This window comes from Felis catus, chromosome B2 (genome assembly GCF_018350175.1).
Source record: "Felis catus isolate Fca126 chromosome B2, F.catus_Fca126_mat1.0, whole genome shotgun sequence".
Lineage (NCBI taxonomy): Eukaryota > Metazoa > Chordata > Mammalia > Carnivora > Felidae > Felis > Felis catus.
In genome coordinates, this window is record NC_058372.1 from 1,927,388 (window position 1) to 1,941,910 (window position 14,523).

Genomic DNA, 14,523 nt, shown 5'->3' on the forward strand with positions numbered 1-14,523 from the left:
TTTGTTGTCAGAGGTCACAGCTGGCTTTCCCAGCTCACTCGCAGAAAAACAGCTAAGTAGAAAGAACCTTCTCTGAAAACTCTTTCACCAGTAAGAAAAAGTCTTTTCCACAACCTCCAGTGTTTTCCCCTTCAACTAAACAGCGTAATTGGGTCACGTAACTACCCTACCCATCTCTTTACCTAAGGGGAAGAGGATTGCCATGGCTGGCTTAGAAAAATCCGGATTCATCCCCTATACCAGGGCACTGCCACGCAATGGGAATTCTGTCACCCAGATGACGGAGAATGGCAGAGAGAGGCAACCCTCTACATCCGCCAATACTGGTCAACATGTCAAACACTTTCTGGATGCTGGCTGGACGGAGAAATTCTTAGGGCTTACAGCCTCTCAAGACAACAATTTAGAAATAAGCATGGAAACATTTAAAAACTTGGCAACATTTTACCAACAACTAGAATTTTTAGAAAATTATGTAACCTATGCCCCAAATCTAATTGTGAGATTAATATGTTAGGAGAGTTTATATTACTCTACACAAAAGGAAATCATCCAGGAGCCAACTTCACAGGAACTGTTTAGTCAAGTAATGCTTCTTTGATACATTTAGATTCTAAGCAGTCTTTTTTTTTTTAACGTTTATTTATTTTTGAGACAGAGAGACAAAGCATGAACGGGGGAGGGTCAGAGAGAGGGAGACACAGAATCTGAAACAGGCTCCAGGCTCTGAGCTGTCAGCACAGAGCCGACGCGGGGCTCGAACTCACAGACTGCGAGATCATGACCTGAGCCGAAGTCGGCTGCTTAACTGACTAAGCCACCCAGGTGCCCCTAAGCAGTCTTAATAATAAAAATTTATATGTATTTTCTTCCATGGGAAACTGGTCAAAATACTGTATTAACTGAAAAAAGATTATAAAACAGTTTATATAGTACAATCCTAAATTGGACATTGTATTTCATGTGTATTAGGAAGTCTGAAGAGTTATTCCCTCAAAACTTTAACAGCAGGTATCAAGACAGGGAATAGATTTTGCAAAATCATTCAGTCATGAATGCATCTAGGAATATACATTTGTAAGCTTAAAAAAGTACTCTAATTCAACTTTGGTTAAAATGAAATTTATTTTCAAAATTATAATCACAGTAGAATTTAATTTAAAAATCTTGAAAGAAGAAGGTGATGGTTTACTCAAGTGCTTTTGAAAATACAAAAAATCATTTTGTTATAAAGAAAGGGGAGAGGATTGGAAAATATTTCCATTCCAATTGCTACAAAAATATAGAGCATTTGCCAGGTGGAATTAAGGTCATATTAAGGTTTTACGTATATATAATTTAATACATATTAAGTACATTAATACATATTTATATAATTTATATGTATAAATATAACCATCTTCTCATCAACAAATTGAATTACTGGCTAATATATTTGCTGAGATGAGCAAGAAGCTCTCCTATTAAATTCAAGGATTTTAATAGTAATTGCCTAAATTTAGGACTTGTTAATAAAATATTTTGTCATAGGAAACTGTATTTATTAAAGATATATGTTTTAAAAATTGAGTTTGTTCTTTACAGTTATAAATTATGTTTTTTCCAACAAATTTCCATGCCAATCCTGGTTAATTAACCCACTATAAACTTACTGATCTTGTTATACTTAATTTCACAGATAAGTAAAGCCAGAAATTCTCTATGGGTTAGGAAAAGTATACTGTCCAAACCTTTTATAGAAATACAGATCTCTCCTCTTTTCAAGGAGAAGGAGGTTTTCTTCATGTTGAAGGATAATCAACTGAAAACAACAGGTGTAGAAATGAAACCTTACATTATTTCACAAGGAATATACCTGTATATAATTATACATAGTAGCGGTTTCTTTAGAAAATTTAAAAATACCTGATTTTTACAAAGATACTTCCACAATATGTTCGTACAAATTTTCCCTAATCCCCACGTGGCCTATCTTTGACCTCGGGACAGCTATTGATGTTATTTCAGTGATTTAGGAAAGACACAGGGAAGGTCTGTGTAGGAGGAACAGACAAAAAAAGATAACCTTTTTTGACTTGATAAGTTTGAGGCATTTGTTGGGGAAACCAGAGTTCCAACAAAAGGCTAAACTACAAACTTGGAGTTGGATGAAAGGTTTTGACCAGCATGAAACTCAGTAAGATTGTCTAAAGGAGAATGAACGGAATGGTAGGAGAAATTCCTAGGACCAAGTTCTTGGAATGCTGTATGTAAGAGTCAGGTAGGAAAAGAGAGCTCAACAAGACGTGGGGAAGGAATCCTAAGAAGCAAGGAGAGAACTGGGGATAAGATTTTAACGGGAGCCAAGGAATGAGAGAGAGGCATGCAAGTGATTGTCAACTCTACAAAATGCTTGGTAAAATGAAATTTGCTAAGAAGAACTCTTGGTAAAACAGGAGTCTGAAGGCAGCCTTTATAGACAGTCACCTCTGCACCACGGCCAGCCTGCTGCTGGGAAGTCTTTGCCTTCCCCTGCCCTGCCCTCGTCCAGCTGTGTGCTTCGGCCAGTGCTGTCACCTGATACAGATGCCCTGACCTGGCCAGGCTGACATGACCCGGCTCCTGGCTGCCTCTTCAAGGATTTTTGGATGTGGTGGAAAGGAAAGGATCAGGACACATCCCGGCTGTTGGTTTAAGCCCAGTCATAAACCTCGAGACCTTCTCTCTCACATAAAGATAGCTATTGTCCAGTAAAAGAGAATAAAGCTTGAAAGACACAAAACTAAACATTTTCAACACAAATAGGGAGGAGATGAGCAAACGAAGAAAACTTTAAAAGAAAAAAGAAATCTCCTGGGTTTTGAAAGAGGTAATACTGGATTTTTGTCGTTGTGGTAGATGATTATTCAGAAGTATTTGCTGCCTCTTCCTGGGGTTAAAGATGATTACTCCCAGGGGCAAGATTACTTCCTGGGTTACAATGATTACTCCCAGGGGCAAGGTTACTTCCTGGGGTCAGTTGATTACTCCCCTCCCCCCCATCTTTAATTGCCTCATTCACTTCACCCTGGATAATGGAATGTGAGCAGAATCGACAGGTTACTTTTGAGCAGCAGCAGTCAGTCCTTGATTTGGCCTTTTTTACTCCTCTGTCGAGAGAACATCAGTGCGTCAGGTAGAGGTGACCCCACCGCCCTGGGCTGGGTCACGATGGACAGAGGGCATGAGCAAGAACTAGACTGCTGCTTTTGTAGTCCCTAGGATTCCTGGGCTTCTGTGTTCCACAGCACTTGGAAAATGCTGTCCTAACAATGTGGTTGGATGAGCGTCGGAAAAGGAGCTTAGGTCCTGACCCTGGTGTTTGCCTGAGTGAACCTGAACAAGTCCCTTACTTCATTGGTGTTGAATGTAAAATAGGGACAATAATGTGCTCAGCACCTTGGGGTTGCCATTCGAGTTCAAGGGGGAAATGCATTCATTCATTCATTCATTCTCAAGTCAGCACGCAGTTTGGTTTGGCTGCAGGAGTAGAACCCAGTGATTCATCTCTTACATACAACACCCCCGCGCTCATCCCAACAAGTGACCTCCTCGATGCCCATCCCCCATTGTCCCCACCCCCATCAACCTTCAGTTTGTTCTCTGTATGTAAGAGTCTCTTACGGTTTGCCTCCAAAAGGGGAAATAAATTTGAAAGCTTTCAGTAAATTGTAAAGCGCTACAGAAACGTGAGACATTTACAGTATCATTTTCACTTGAAGTCTGGACTCAGATACGCGGTCTGTGGCCTCATTTCAGCTCCTGGTTCAGCCACCGCAAGCCACACAAAGTGCCTGCATATGAATGAAACCAGCACGGAAAGTCCTGTTTCTCAAAACAAAACACAAGGTGGGGCGGGGGGAAGAGGTGAATTAAAAGGTACTTATCGAAGGAAGTATTTTGTTTGGCTCCGTGGCTTAGCTGGTTAAAGCGCCTGTCTTGTAAACAGGAGATCCTGGGTTCGAATCCCAGCGGGGCCTGCGCCCAGCCTTTTAGCTGGGGAGGGGGCGCGCGGCTCTGGGGGCCACCTCCCGGGGTTGAGTCCACCCTTAAGAACAAGAAAGAGCTACCACCAGTTTTGAGGATTTTCTGGAACAAAGGTTTTTCTGACTCGGGCAGAGATTCGATAAACCGGGAACCGGTGATTGACGATTAAAAGCGGGGCGTCTTCGGAGCTATGCTGGCGCATCCGCTTGGACAAAAGAGCGCGCTGAGCATGCTGCAGAGGTCGTGAGGACTCGGCTCCTCCACCCCTCCACCCCCCCCCCCCCCCCCACCCTGGGGCCGCCGCGCACACGCGGTTTGGCTGCGTTGTGCGCATGAGCCGGTTTCTCGGCCGCGTTTGTGGAAGGAATACACGAGGCTTGAATGAGTGAGGAATGGAGTCTCAGGGCGTCCTCCTCTATTTCCTACCCGGTCCGAGGAAAGTCTCTCCCTCTACCGCCCCTCCCTTCCCCCTCTTTTCTCCTGGTGTCCTTCCCCCCCCCCCCCACCGCTCTGCCCACACCCCTCCCCCAGCCCACCTACTGTCCTCCTAGTGTCCTTCCGCCACCCACAACTCCATCCACGCCCCTCGCCTAGCCCTCTGCCCTGGGATGGAGGCCTTTAGTCTCGGCCTGGGTCCCCCAGGGGGCCGGGAGCGGGGATGAGGAGAGAGCAGGAGAGCGCAAGGTCAGCTGAAGGGGGGTACCCGCACCCCTCCTCCCAAAAGTCGCAAGAACAATATTGTAGTAACAACATATTTCGGTTTTTAATCTCCCAATGTAAGGGTGAATGAAAAGCAGCAAATCAGAATACTTACTCCAGTATGATTTTATTTCTGTGCGTTTAGAAACACAAAACTATTGTGTGTGGGTGCGCATGCATTTAGTCAAGCAGAAAACATGAGCGAAAAGAAGGGCAACCATTACGGGGTACTGGCTACTTCTGCAGAATGAGACGGGGCCGCGTCCTCATTTCCCATTTCTTCCACAGACTTCCACTGCAGCGTGAGGGTGTCCGCGGCAGTATAAGCAGGGGTTCCTGGTACAGTCTTTCCCGTAGAAACCCCAAGGCTTTTTCAACATTTACTTACTTACTTAACTTACTTACCAGAAGACCGAGTTTTTGGCCTGTAAGGAAGTATCTCCTCTCAAGTACCGGAAGATTGGACACCTGTTGACAAAAGACTCAGTGACTGTCCTTAACCTGCTCCGGTCACTGACAACTTTGGGACAGAGGAGCTCAGTCGTCAACTGGGAAGGTGGGATTGACCACTCCCAATCGGCAGGTCTCACCCATGGCCAGCTTGAAGGAAGGACACACTGGGGACAACGTGAATTTCGAATGTATTGCACTCCATCTTGCCACTGCCTGTCACTACTGATGCCAACTGACAAAAATATTTTAAACCTAAAGATAAACTCTTTTTAGAAATAAGTTTGTTGATAGTTATGGTATGAGCCTGTATACAGCCAGAACTTCAACTGGTCTGAAAACGGGGTGTGCGTGAATATAGGCACACTTCTGCTGAACCTGGAATGGACGTGGTCACTGAAAAATATACGTGTCGATGGCACATTCCCTTCTCTCTATGAACTGACGATACTCCACATGCTCTGAGTTCAATGAACTGGGCAGCCGATATAATACTTTTGGGTTAATTAAGAAAATATGGAGCATCAATTTTTCCAGCATCCCCCTGCCCCTGGCATTGATTTTGAGCACCATGCGTGGACTAGAAGAAGAAGGAGTAATACTTGGGTGTTACCAACTGGCTGTCTGGGTAGCATCCAGGCTGGTGTGATGTCAAAGGCACCATATCGGTCTCTGAAGCTGTGGCCTGATCTTGGAGGAAGCAGTCTGAGGAAAAGATGTCAGAAAAACCACAAGTGCCTAAGAACAAAACTTGTGATAGCTTTATCTACGTCATCAATGAGAGTATCCATACTTATATATTAAAAGATAGAGGGATACTTGGGTGGCTCCATCGGTTGAGCGTCTGAACTTCAGCTCAGGTCATGAACTCATAGTTCGTTGGTTTGAGCCCCAACTCAGGCTCTGTGCTGACAGCTCAGAGCCTGGAACCTGCTTTCAGACTCTGTGTCTCCCTCTCTCTCTGCCCCTCCCCCACCCACGCTCTGTCTCTCTCTCTCTCCTTCAAAAATAAATAAACATTAAAGTGATGTGTGATATATCTTAATTTCTATGTATTTTATTATATATGAATAAGATAATTTTAAACAGTAATAGATAGTGACATGTAGGCTTTAAATGTTACCCTTTAAAATATTATTAATCTTATCAAGCATATTTTAAGACTGAGTTTTTACTACTTTGATTTTAACACCAATTTGAATGTTATGAAGAACAAGTGATTTGCATATTGACAAGAGTACGTCAGGAAAAAAATGTGCTGAAGAAGTACTCTTTTTAAAATTAAGACTATTTTTCATGGGGTCCCTGGGTGGCTCAATCGGTTGGTCGCCTAACTTTGGCCCAGGTCATGATCTTGCAGTCTGTGAGTTTGGGCTCCGCGTCAGGGTCTGTGCTGACATGCTCAGAGCCTGGAGCCTGCTTCGGATTCTGTGTCTTTCTCTCTCTCTGCCCCTCCCTTGCTAGTTCTCTGTCTCTCAAAACTGAATAAAAACATTTTTTTACAGGGGTACCTGGGTGGCTCAGTTGGTTAAGCGGCCGACTTCAGCTCAGGTCATGATTTCGCGGTCTGTGAGTTTGAGACCAGCATTGAGCTCTGTGCTGACAGCTCAGAGCCTGGGGCCTGTTTCAGATTCTGTGTCTCCCTCTCTCTGACCCTCCCCCGTTCATGCTCTGTCTCTCTCTGTCTCAAAAATAAATCAACATTTTAAAAAAACACATTTTTTACAAAATTAAAATTGAGACTATTTTTTTTACAACCATTTCAAGTTCACAGGAAAGTTGAAGGAAGGTACAGAGATTTCCCATAAGATGCAAAGCCTCCCCACCTGGGTGATACATTTGTTATTACTCAAAGTTCATCATTTACATTGCAATTCACTCTTGTACATTCTATGGGTTTGGACGAATATGACATGTGTCCATCATTATGGTGTCCTACAGAATAATCGCACTGTCCTAAAAATTCCTGGTCCTTCCCCTATCCATCCCTCCACTCTACCGTGAAACCATGGCAGCCACTGACTGAACTCTTTCCTGCCTCCACTGAACTCTTTCCTGCCTCCATAGTTTTTGCCTCTTCCAGAGTGTCCTGTCATCAGAATCATACAGTACACAGACTTTTTTTTCTATTTATTTTTGAGAGAGAGACAGAATGCAAGTGGGTTAGGGGCAGAGAGAGAGAGGGAGACACATAGCATAGGGAAACATAGGGAGAATCCGAAGCAGACTCCTGGCTCTGAGATATCAGCACAGAGCCCACCGCAGGACTTGAACTCACGAACGGTGAGATCATGACCTGAGCCGAAGTCCGACGCTCAACCGACTGAGCCACCCAGGTGCCCCAGTACACAGACTTTTAAGATTGACTTCTTTCACTTAGTAACGGCACTTAAGGTTTTTTGATGTCTTTTCATGGCTTGATAGATCATTCCTTTTTATCTGTGAATAATACTCCATTGTCTGGATGAACCACAGTTAATTTTTCCAATCACCTACTGAAGGACATCTTGATTGCTTCCAAGTTTGGGAAATTATGAGTCAAGTTGCTATCAACACCTGTGTGCAGCTTTTTGTGTGCACATAAGTTTTCAACTCCTTTGGGTAAATAACAATGAGTGTGATTGCTAGATCATGCGGTGAGAATATGTTTACTCTTGTCAGAATCCAACAAACTGTCTTCTGAAGTGGCTGTGAGCGTTCTTGCGGCTCCACATCCACGCCAACATCTGGTGTTGTCAGTGTTCTGGATTTGGATCCTGCTAATTGGTATATAGTAGTAGCTCGTTGCCGCCTTAATTTGCGTTTACACAATGATGTATTATGTGGAGCATCTTTTCTATGCTAATTTTCCATCTGAATATCTCCTTAGTGAGGTGTCTTTTCTTTCATTTATTTTTTATTAATTTTTAAAAGGTTTTAATGTTTATGTATTTTTGAGAGAGAGAGAGAGAGAGAGAGAGAGAGAGAGAGAGAGAGAGAGAGAGAGAGACAGCGTGAGCGGGGGAGGGACAGAAAGAGAGGGAGGCACAGAATCTGAAGCAGGCTCCAGGCTCTGAGTTGTCAGCACGGAGCCCCACGTGGGGCTCAAACCCACGAACCGAGACTGACTGAGCCAGCCAGGCCGCCCCTCTTTGATCTATTTTTAAACAGTTTTTCTTTTGTTTTTGAGTTTTAAGGGCGCTTTGTATATTTTGAGTATCAGTTCTTTATCAGATATGTATTTTTAAATTTTTTTCCACTCTATAACTTGTCTTCTCATTCTCTCAACATTGTTTTTGCAGAGCGAAAGATTTTAATTTTAATAAAATCCAGCTTATCAATTATTTCTTTTGTGGATCATGCATTTGGTGTCATATCTAAAAAGTTACTGCCAGACCTAAGGTCATCCGTTATCTTCTAGGGGGGTTGTAGTTTTGCATTTTACATTTGGGTCTGTGATCCATTTGGGGTCATTTTTGTTAAGGGTGTGAAGTCTGTGTCTAGATCACATTTCATGCGGATGTCCAGCTGCTCTAACAGCATCTGTCTTTGCTCCACTGAGTTGCATTCGCTCCTCTGCCACAAATCCGTTGACTTTATTTGTGCGTGTCTATTTCTAGACTCCGTTCTGTTCCATTGGTCTATCTGTCTATCCTGATGACGGCAGCACGCCATCTGGATGACTGTGGCTTTGCAGAAAGTTTGAGGTCAGCAGCGTCAGCCCTCTCTTTGCTCTTCTCCAACACTGTGTTGGCTATTCTGGGTCTTTTGCCTCTGCATATAAACTTTAGAATCGTTTTATCAACATCCACAAAATAACTTGCTGAGATTTTGACTGAGGTTGCACTGAATCTATAGATGAAGTTGGGAAGATCTGGCATCTTGACAGTATTGACTGTTCCTGTCCATGAACATGAACTATTTCCCCATTTAACCAACTTTCCTTTGATTTCATTCATTAGAGTGTTGCAATTATCCTTGTATAGGTCTTTACATATTTATTTTTTTTTTTTGGGTGCTAAAAATGTTGTGTTTTTAGTTTCAGATTCCACTTTCATTGCTGGCATATAGGAGAGCAATTTACTTTCGTAAATTAATCTTGTATCTTTGACCTTACTAGCATCACTTATTCATTCCAGAGGGTTTTCCTCTTTTTTTTTTTTTTTTTGTGAATTCTTCTGGATTTTCTACACAGATGATCATGTCATCTGAGAACAAAGGCAGCTTTATTTCTCCTTCCCAATCTGTATACCTTTTATTTGCTTTACTTGTCTTATTGCATTAGCAAGGACTTCTAATACAATGTTGAGAAGGAGTAGTGAGGACATCCCTGCCTTGTACCTGATCTTCACGATGAAGCTTCCTCTTTCTTACCACAAGTGTGATGTTATCTGTAGGTTTCTTGGATATATTCCTTATAAGGGTGAGAAAGTTCCCCTCTATTCATAGTTTACTGAGAATGGGTGTTGTATTTTGTCAAAGGCTTCCCTTTTTTTCTGCCCTTTGTGGTTTTAATTGAGCATTTTATATGATTCCATTTTCTCTCCTTTCTTAGCGTATTGACTATGCTTCTTTTTGTTTACAAACTTGTTTTTAGTGGTTGACCCAGAGTTTGCAATATATATTTACAGCTAATGTCCATTTTCAAATAATGCAATACCTGTCATGGGTAATGTGAGTACCTGATAATAACAAAACATTCCTGGTACCCTCCTCATGTCCCTGGTATCATTCCTGCCATTCACTTATCAATAAGCAAACATAAGCATATATATATACATGAGATATATAAAGGAGCATACATAACTGAATACATTGTTGCTATTGTTATTTTGAACCAAACAGTTGTTTGTTAGATTAAGAATAAGAAAAACAAAAGTTTTTATTTTACCCTGACGTGTTCCTTCTTGAATGCGCTCCCTTTTCTAGTGTAGATCTGAGTTTCTGACCTATATTGTTATTCTTCTTCTCTTAAAAAAAAAACTCCTTTAACAATTCTTGCAAAACAGGTCTACTGGCCACAAATTTGTTTAATTTTTGTTTATCTGAGAATGTTTTCAGTTCCCCTTCACTTTTGAAGAATAAGTTTGTAGATTACAGAATTCTAGTTTGGTGAGGTTTTTTTCTCTCAGCATGTTAAGTATTTCTTGTTTGTATAGTTTCTGAGGAGAAATCGGATATAATTCTTATCTTTGTTCCTCTGTCAATAAGATGCATTTTCCTCTGACTTCTTTCAGAATTTTTTCTTATTTTTCCTTCCTTCCTTCCTTCCTTCCTTCCTTCCTTCCTTCCTTCCTTCCTTCCTTCCTTCCATCCTTCCTTCCTTCCTTCCTTCCTTCCTTCCTTCCTTCCTTCCTTCCTTCTTTCTGTAGTTTTAAGATGATATGTGTAGAGGGATGCCTAGGTGGTTCAGTCAGTTGAGCCTTGACTTCAGCTCAGGCCATGATTTTATGGTCCGTGAGTTTGAGCCCAGTGTGAGGCTCTGTGGTAACACCTCAGAACCTGGAGCCTGCTTCGGATTCTGTGTCCCCTCTTTCTCTTATGCTGTCTCTCTCTCTCTCTCAAAAATAAACATTACAATTTTGTTTAAAAAAGATAAGATGTGTAGGTATAGTGTTTTTTTTCTGCTGTTGTTGTTTATTTTGGTTTGATTTTAGGTGGTGGGTTTTTTGTCTGCTTGTTTGGGGTTTTTTGGTGTTTTCTTGTTTTTTGTGGGTTTGGGTTTGGTTTTTTTGGTTTGTTTTGGGGGAGGGCATTTTTTATGCTTGGTGCTTTCTGGATCTGTGATTTGGTGTCTGAAATTAATTTGAGAGGAATTCTCAGTCATTGTTATATCAAAAATGTCTCGCATTACTTTCTCTTTCTCCTTTCCTGTATTTCCATCATGCATATGTTACACCGTTTGTAGTCGTGCCTCGGTGCTTGGAGGTTCTGGTCTGGTTTTTGTTTGTTTAGTCATTGTTCTGTTTGCTCTTTGGTATGAAGGAGAAAAAGACGTTAACATTTCTCTCTCCTCAACCTTGACCACAATTGCCACAAGTTCTTTCTGAAAGACTTTTAGCAATTTCACTAAAATGCTCATCAACTTAACTATGTTACTTGTGTTAAGAATTCTGTGCCACCAAGCCAATTACCTCAAACTGAATTCCCTTCGGTCTTTCTGAACGACCAATTTTTATCTGAGAAAGTAATTGCTTTAATGACACAACGTGCACAAGAATATTGGCAGCGGTAGATTGAAACTGATGTCCTCAAAGAGACTGGAGCGTAACCCGGAACGTGGGGTCCCTTAGCCCTCTACCGTGTCGGAGACGTGCACGCAAGAAGTAGTTTTACTTCTAGAAGATGCAAGAATCTATTTTGTAAGAACGCAGAGTTGACAACCTAATCCTCACACCCCCCACTATAAATACTGGTCAGGGGCTTCAATTCTCTCAAACTGGGGCATTTAATTGAAATATGCATTTGGATTGTCCACTCAATTCCTACCTATGCAAGGTCACTTCCCCATCCTTCCAAATCAACCGCCACCTAAGCAGCTTTCTCAGCTCTTACTATGGGCCAGCTTCCAGCTCAGACTGCTGCTGTGAGCTCTGTTACCTGTGCTGTGTGCTCCGAGACACTAGCACGGCAGGGACTGGGCCCTCAGAGGAACAATCACTGTAGTGAGAGGATCCATCCTCGAGGGAGTGAGTAGAAATTCCAGTGCCCTCAGCGACACTGGCATTCCCACGGTGTGGAAATCAAGTCCCGGGTTTAACAGTTGCTTTGCTGGGCTGTGGAAGGTTGTCACTCGTCTTTCTTTTTGTCTAGTTTGTCCTGTTTCATCCTTGTCCCTTTTCAACTTGTCCATTGCTCCTTTATGTAATTACAGAAGGATGCAAATCACACGTGCTGCTTGCAGCAGTATTTGTAGTGAAGCTCAACATTCCTGTAGTGACCCAGCAAGCCCACTCCCAAGTACATACCTGTCCTGCCGTCATTCAGCTGAAAGCAAGTGGTCTCCCCCACCCCCTGCATTTGGTTTAAATCACAAGACTGATAATGCTATACGTGCACCAGGAAGCTATGAAAATGTTTACTCACATTATGAGGCTTTCTGGGGAGAGCAGACAAGGCTCCCAGGCAGGTCCAAAAATGGCTTGAGAGAGCAGGAGGGGTGGAGCTGGGCAAAGGTTCCCGAGTGGCAGCCGGGGCTAGTGTGGTTTGACCTTCCCACTGGAGCCAAGAGAGGGAGCTTCTGCACTTTCTTATGAGCTGGTTTAGATGTGAGGGAGTGATGGGTCTTCAAAGCGATCAGCAAACTTCAGCAACAGTCAAACTCCTAGCTGCAATACCCAAGAGGAATTTGTGCACAGGTCCACCCACAAAACACCTTTACAAGAGTGTCCTTAATAGCCCTGTTCATGATATCCCCAAACTGGAAACAACCCAAACGTCCATCATGAACAGAACGGACCAATAAATTGTGACATATTCATGCAATTCAACAAAAAAGAACATTGTTAACTGCAACAACAGGAGAAGCCAGGCGTAAAAGAGCACATCCTGTATAATTCTACTTACCCAAGTGATTAAAATGTGCAATACTGAAAAGTGATGTCAGAAGTTAAGAGAGTGGTGACCCTTATGAAGAGAGTGGTTACGAGGTGCATGAGGAGAGCTTCTGGTGAGGTTCTATTTCTTGACATAGCCCAAGGGACAAAATTGAGTTCTGGGTTTCATTTGATGGAAATAGTGGCAATAAATTGGAACAAAAGATCTGGGTGAAGATTCAGAGATATGTTCTCTTTGTAAACATTCAGTGATCGGTATACATATATGTTGTTGTGGTTTTTTTGGATTAAGCAATTTATTTAGCTCACAATAATATTAAAAATCAGATAATCCGACTTCAGTGTCTATGCTCTTAATTGGTACACTACTCTGGTAACATGAATATAAAAAGCATATTACATGTAATTTACCACTTTTTAAAATTATTTATCAATTTTTTAAATTTACATCCAAGTTTGTTAACATATAGTGCAACAATGATTGCAGGAGTACATTCCTTAGTGCCCCTTCCTCATTTAGCCCATCCTCCCTTCCACACCCTCTCCCGTAACCGTTTGTTCTCCATATTTAAGAGTCTCTTATGTTTTTGTCCCCCTCGCTGTTTTTATATTATTTTTGCTTCTCTTCCCTTACGTTCATCTGTTTTGTCTCTTAAAGTCCTCATATGAGTGAAGTCATATGATTTTTGTCTTTCTCTGGCTGACTAATTTCGCTTAGCGTAATACCCTCCAGTTCCATCCACCTCGTTGCAAATGGCAAGATTTTATTCTTTTTTATTGCCGACATGGGGGTGCATGTGTCCCTTTGAAACAGCACACCTGTATCCCTTGGATAAATCCCTAGTAGTGCAATTGCTGAGTCATAGGGTAGTTCTATTTTTAGTTTTTTGAGGAACCTCCATACTGTTTTCCAGAGTGGCTGCCCCAGTTTGCATTCTCACCAGCAGTGCAAAAGAGATCCTCTCTCTCCTCATCCTCGCCAACATCTGTCGTTACCTGAGTTGTTAATGTTAGCTGTTCTGACAGGTGTAAGGTGGTATCTCATTGTGGTTTTGATTTGTGTTTCCCTGATGATGAGTGATGTTGAGCATTTTTTCATGTGTCGGTTGGCCATCTGGATGTCTTCTTTGGAGAAGTGTCTTTTCATGTCTTCTGCCCTTTTCTTCACTGGATTATTTGTTTTTTGGGTGTTGAGTTTGATAAGTTCTTTATAGATTTTGGATACTAACCCTTTCTCTGATATGTCATTGGCAAATATCTCCTCCCATTCTGTCGGTTGCTTTTAGTTTTGCTGGTTGTTTCCTTCACTGTGCAGAAGCTTTTTATTTTGATGAGGTCCCAGTAGTTCATTTTTGCTTTTGTTTCCCTTGCCTCTGGAGACATGTTGAGTAAGAAGTTGCTGCAGCCAGGATCAAAGAGGTTTTTACATGTATGTTTGAGCACTTTCCCACATGCTTTTTATACTTCAATTAAAAAAGAAAAGCCACTAATTAAGAAAGAATATTTCCATTTTATCTCTCTCTCTCACTCTGAAATAACCAGTATAATAATACTTGTGATAATCATTCTCTTGCTTTTATATACTACTACACATGTATCCATAAAAAAATAGATTATTTAGTATGTTTAGTTTGTAGTTTCTATACATGAAACCATGCTATATTTGTTTTGGGGTATTTCCTTATTACTGAAATATTATCATGTGACTATCTTGTTTTGTGTGGTATCTAGATTTTTCTTTGTTGCATGCAATTGCTTTTGTAAATTTTTATAGCTATCAGGAAAATGTGTTAAAATTCTTTTGCTAGTTATAATAGTTTATTTTTGTTTGTTT

The 14,523-nt window shown here is 41.7% G+C and overlaps 1 non-coding gene across 1 annotated transcript; it reads left to right on the top strand.

Moving 5' to 3' along the window:
• The first annotated feature begins 3,924 nt into the window (after positions 1-3,924).
• Positions 3,925-3,998, top strand: TRNAT-UGU. The gene has a single exon. It is a non-coding gene; the product is annotated as a tRNA-Thr (tRNA).
• The last annotated feature ends 10,525 nt before the right edge of the window (positions 3,999-14,523 follow it).